Genomic DNA, 6,000 nt, shown 5'->3' on the forward strand with positions numbered 1-6,000 from the left:
CTCTCTCTCAACTCACATGTATAGGTTGAGGCTCCTAGGTGGTGGTGGTTTTTTTTTTTTTTTTTTGCATTTTTGTAATCGTGGTAAACTTACAGGTAACAAAACATCGGCCACTGTTACGAGACTCCTGTTTTCACAGGCTTTTTCTTCTAATCTGAAGAATCCGGGGGAGGCTATTGTCTTCTGAATCGTGGGTCACCAATTGTCGTCTGCTGGCCAGTGTGGGTTCAAAGGCCTGGGTTTGAAGGCGTTGCAGTCCGCGGGTCGCTGTCTGCCGGCGGCGCTGGGAAGCTCAAACACTGCTGGGTGCACTGGGACCTGCCTGTGTGACGCGTGCGCTCAAGCGGGTGCCCGGGGCTAGCAGACGAGGGCCAGTGGCGCACCAGGGAGACATGCTCGTACCCAGGGGAAGGGAGGAGCTGGACCCTCGGGGCTCTGCATTTAAAAAAACATCCTATTTTATTGTGTTTTTGGTAAAAGTTGACACAGCAAATTAGGTCCCCACTTAACGGTTACTCCATACACTGTTCAGAGACAGTGGTTAGTTTCCACAACGTGTTGACATTCTCATGAATTTCCGTCTGCGTGTTTCATTTGCAGTAAACAAGCTCAAGTTCACTTTGACCCAGGCACCCCGTGACACGAGAAAACAACATACATCCAAACCACCGTCCTTACCTCTAGCCTGGAAGCCGCGTCAGCCGGCCACTATCTAACCCCGGACAGAGGCCGTAGGCTTTGGCATCAAGCTGGCCCTTGCCCTGGGGGGCCACGGGACACAGTCACAAACACTGCATTTTGCTCACTGAGGGCCAGCCTTCTGGGGAGGCACCAAGTAGAGAGGGTGGCCTGCCGTCTGCCGGGTGACACTTTGGGGTGTGGCGAGGTGGCCAGGACTCCAGCTCCCTTCTGTGCCTTCTCTGGGCCCAGAAGAGCCCAGGGCCCCCTGTCTGGTCAGCCTCGGCCTGTGGGGTGTGGTACCTGCGCCCTCCCCACCTCTGCAGGGCAGGCCCCCGCCGCGCTGCCCCACCCCCACAGAGACGTGACTCCAGGGAGGACTGACGCCGCCTCCTGGACCCAGGAGCCTCTTCAGACGCTTTAGATGATTTTTGCTGGTGTGGGGGAGGGGGACGTCTTCAGCTGGCCCCCACCTTTGTCACCCTTGGCAGTCTGCTTTGGGGGGTGGGCTTCATGTCCCCAGTCATCAACGGGGTGATTTCCATTGTGAAATAGATGCTGGGCTGGTCTCTGTCTGTCTATCCTGTGTCCGTCTGTCCATGTATCCGTCCTGTGTCTCTCCCTGTCCCTGTGTCTGTGTCTGTCCCTGTCTCTGTCTCATGTCTGTCCCTGTGTCTGTCCCTGTCTGTTCTGTGTCTCTGTCCCCATGCCTCTCCCAGTGTTTGTCCCTGTGGACTGGGTGCTGGCTACATCGCCTCCAGGATCTGAATTGTAAAAGGAAGCGAACAGATGCCCTGGCAGCCTTTTGCCCGGTGGCGGCGTCTCCCATCTTCCTCCTTGTGGCTCTCGGTCTGTGGTGGGACGACCTTCGTGTTACGTGGTGGCCAGGACTGGCTCTTGCTTTGTGCGGTGGAGGCTAAAGGAATCGAGACAGCACTTTCCCTCAGAACAGGCTGGCTTCCAAGACGCTGGCCGTACCGCACACTCCCCTTTTGGTCCACAGAGGTGAGCGTGGCCGCTCCTTGTCCTCACCTCCATCCTTAGCAGAGGCAGATGGAGGCGGCAGGCTGCCCGGTGTCCCTCCCCCAGCCCGGGGTCTGTCTTGGGTGGCCATGCTGTGCAGTGCCTCCAGGCAACACATTTGCTGGGAAGGGGTTGGGGGGGCAGGTGTCCTGAGGCCAGGTCTCGGCCGGGCACACGCTGGGATCACGGAGGAGACCACTGGGAGCCAGGTACAGGAGAACCCCGGGGGGCTCCCAGTATCGGCACCTTTGAGCTGATGTCCCGGAGCTGCTGAGGCACCCTGGGCTCTCTGGCAGCAGCGGTCCCTCGGTTAATGCCGCCTCCTACAGTGAGACCCCTCCAGCTGCAAGCAGGTGAGCGAGGGGACAGTGTGGAGGCGGAAGACCGGCGGGCCCAGCACGCCAACCCCCTGCCGGAGCCCTGCGACCTGGGGGCCCCGCTGGGGCAGGAGGGCTGCTCAGCCGGACACTTGGACGGGCACCTCGGTCACAGGCGTCCCGGCTGCTCCTCAGCCCATGAGGCTCCTCCTGGCAGCCCCCGCGGGTGGGCCTCAGGCCTTAGGTCCAGGCTGGCCCTGCGCAAAGATGGGCTGCTGTCCCCCAGTCCCAGGCATCTGGCTCCGGGAAGCAGCCCGCAGCAGAGGACTCTCGGCCAGACCAGGGAGCCAGGGAGCTGGGTCGACACGGGACTCGAGGAACTGCTGGGTCACATGGCAGGCAGTTCAGGACCAAGGTGCGCCTGACCCAAGCCGTGGTATTTTCAATCACCATATATGCATGTGAAAGCTGGACAATGAACAAGGAAGACCGACGAATCGTGTTGGTGAAGAACATCGAATATACCGCCGACGGCCAGAACAGAGAAATCTGTTCTGAAGGAGGTGCAGCCAGAGTGCCTTCAAAGTGCGGATGGTGGGACTTCACCTCCTGTCCTTGAGACATGTTGTCAGAAGGGACCGGTCCCTGAAGGACGACATGCTTGGCGAAGAAGAGGGGTCAGTGAGAAAGAGGAAGACCCTCGGTGAGGTGGAGCGGTACAGCGGCTGCAAGGACGGGCCCCAACACAGCACTGGTTGTGCGGATGGCCACGACCAGACAGTCTCGGTCTGTTGTCCGTGAGGCGTGAGCCAGAACCAACTTGACGGCTCCTAACAACATGGTAGTTCTAAGCACTGGTGGGGCAGTGGTTAAGTGCTCCACCGCTAACTGAAAGGTCAGAAGTTCAAAACCCACTTAGCTGCTCCAGGAGAGAGATGTGGCTGGCTGCTTCTATAAAACAACGAAAGCAACAAAAAAAACCCTATTGTCAATTCTGATTCATAGCGTCCCTAGAGGACAGAGCAGAATTGCCCCATAGGGTTTCTAAGACTGTCAGTCTTTACGGAAGCGACTGCCTCATCTTTCCCTTGTGCAGCGCTGGTGGGTTCAAACTCCCAGTCTTTTGGTTTGCAGCCGAACGCCTAACCATAGTGCCACTAGGACTCCTTCTGTGAAGACTGACAGCCTTGGAGACCCTGTGGGCAGTTCCACTCTGTCCTCTAGGGGCCCTGTGGGTCAGAATGGACTCCACAGCAGTGGGTGTGGTTTTTTGTTTTGTTTTTGGTGTTCCATGGGGTTTTCAATGGCTAATTTTTCAAAACTAGATTGCCAGGTGTTCCGGTTCCCTAGTGCCACTCTGACAAGAAATATACCACAAACGGGATGTTTGCACAAATAGGAATTTATTCTCTTACACTTCGGGAGGCTTCAAGTCCAAGTTCAAAGTGCCAGGCTCTAGGGGCTGGGTGAAAGCCCCTCGACCTTGGGCTTCAGCTCTGCCTCCTGCTCCTGGCTCACTGAAACTAGAGGCTTTTCTTCACTCAGACAGCTGCTGGCTGCTGAGGCTGACAAACCCAAGGGTGAGAAATAAAAAGGCACAGTCCCCATGTTACCAAACCACACAGCAGGCCATTAATTCAAATCCACTGTAAGTCTCAGGATCAGCAGAGCATGATAGGCTGCTGAACGACACAGCTACATGCACAATCCAAGCGTGCCATAAGCTAGAGACTATCCCCAAGGCTTCTCCTTAAACACAGGAAGCAGCCCACATCCCAAAGGCAGCTACGCAGCTGCTTGTGGTAGAGCCCACCATGGAGGTGATTGCCAGTCTCATCATGGGGAATAACTACCACCAGCGGCCCAGCCAGTCGACCAGGCCCAGCCAAGCTGACACACAGCCTTGACCACCACGCCACCACCTCCGCAGCACCCCTGGGCGGATTCCAACCTCCGACCTTTCGTTAGCGGCTGTGCACAGCCACCATTTTCAGCCCCAGAAACTCCTTGGCAGGTTTCCCAAAGGCAGAAAAGTCTTCTCTGATTCGCATGTCTTCCATCAAGGAAGCGCCTGTCAGACCAGCCTGAGGGACCTCTGTGTCCCCGGGAGACGGAGATGGAAGGATGTGGACTAGCTCCAGGAGGTCCCGGCCCCTGTCTTCACACCGGGCGGACGCATTCCGCCAGCCCCGGCTTGGGACCTCACTCGGCCAGCTCACCCGCGTGCTGGACAGAACGGCCGTGGAGGAGGAGGCCGCAGCTAACCACCACCTTTGAAACCTAAGGTATCACTTGTTTCGTGAACCCAGAGATGGCAAGTCCTTGGACCCGCTGAGCTCCTTATGGTCCCTGTGCGTCTGCCTTGGGGGTGCTCGCGAGCCGTTTGCCAGCCCGGGCTCCAGGCTCACAGCTCCTTCCTGTCCCGGGAGGGGACTTCCAGTGAAGTCAAGGTCAGTCTCTCCTGGGCCAAAAAGCTGCCCCCATGCCCCCACCACCACTGCCTCAGCTCAGACCTGGATCTGACGGGACGGTCGATGGAGTCGCCGCGACGCCTGCATCTGACCAGCTTGCCCTCTGTCTCCCATGTGCCCCATCTGTTGTCTGTTCCCTTTTCTCTCCTGGGTGGTCCACTCGGCTCCGAATCGGGCTCGGTGGTCTGCACTCGCAGCACCACAGTGGCAAGGCCTGGTGACCTGGCAGCCGGTACAGATCACAGCCCGGAGACATGACGGGGCTCTGGGGCGGCTGCCGTGCAAGGCCGAAGGGTCCTCGCTGAGCGTGGCAGACCCTTCGCGGACTAGCAGGCGGGATCAGAGCAGACGTTCCTCAGGGATGAGCGTGCTATCTGCCCTCCCTTTGGCTTCCTGTTAAGTAACGAGGAAGCCGACCTCTTCCCGGACGCCGAGGTCTTGGATTTGTGACTTTCAGTTACGCATTCTTCCAAGCATAGCCCTCTCCCACGAATGGTTTCGGCTGAGAACCGTAACCTGTGAAGCAAGATGACCCTGGGAAGAGGGATGCTGAGTGTGGAGTCACGAGGGCAGGGAAGAACAAAGCCTTTCCTGGCTGTCTCAGGGGTCTCCCACCCCCTTCCCGTCTCTCTGTATTATCCTCACGTTACCCCTCTTCTCGGGGAGACAGGCACCACAGAGAAGGGGTCGCCCTGTCTCCTCGAGGCTCCACACTCAATCAGCTTCAACCTGCCGTGCTCACTGGCTCTTCGTGACGGCGGGTGAGGACCTTGTTCCTACAGCAGCTCCGTTCTGCTCTGTAACATGGGGGCCACTGTGGGCGGAGCCAGCTCTGCTACGCAGCGGGTGCTGGGTTCGCCCCCCTCCTGTCCTGCCTCCAACTCGACGACAGTGAGTTGTTGGTTGGTTGGTTGGTGTCCTGCCTGCAGTTGGATTAGGATTGTGGTGGTTCAGTTTGTGTGTCAGCTTGGCTGGGCCTGGTTGAGTGGCTGGGCAGCTGGTGGTAGTTATTCCCTGTGGTGACACTGGCAATCAACTCCATGCTGGGATCTACCACAAGCAGCTGAGTAGCTGCCTTAGGGATGTGGTCTGCTTCCTGTATATAAGGAGAAGCCTTGGGAATGGTCTCTAGGTTATGGCACGCTTGGACCCTGCATGTAGCCGTGTCGTTCAGCAGCCTGCCATGTTCTGCTGACCTTGAGACTTAAAATGGACTTGAGTTAATGGCCTGCCACGTGGGTTTGGTAATATCAGAACTGTGCCATTTTATTTGTCGATGTTGGGCTTGGCAGCCTCAGCAGCCAGTAGCTTCCTGAGTGAAGAGACCCCTCCAGCTTCAGGGGCCGGGAGCAGGAGGCAGAGCTGAAGCCTAAGGTTGAGGGGCTTTCAGCCAGCCCCTCAGACCTGGCACTTTGAACTTGGACTTCTAGCCCCCCGAACTGTGAGAGAAGAACCTCCTGTTTGTTCAGACCACACATTTGTGGTGTATTCCCGTCAGAGCGGCACCAGGG

Source organism: Orycteropus afer, unplaced genomic scaffold (assembly GCF_000298275.1).
Source record: "Orycteropus afer afer isolate SDZICR_OR568_19922 unplaced genomic scaffold, OryAfe1.0 scaffold00018, whole genome shotgun sequence".
Taxonomy (NCBI): Eukaryota; Metazoa; Chordata; class Mammalia; order Tubulidentata; family Orycteropodidae; genus Orycteropus; species Orycteropus afer.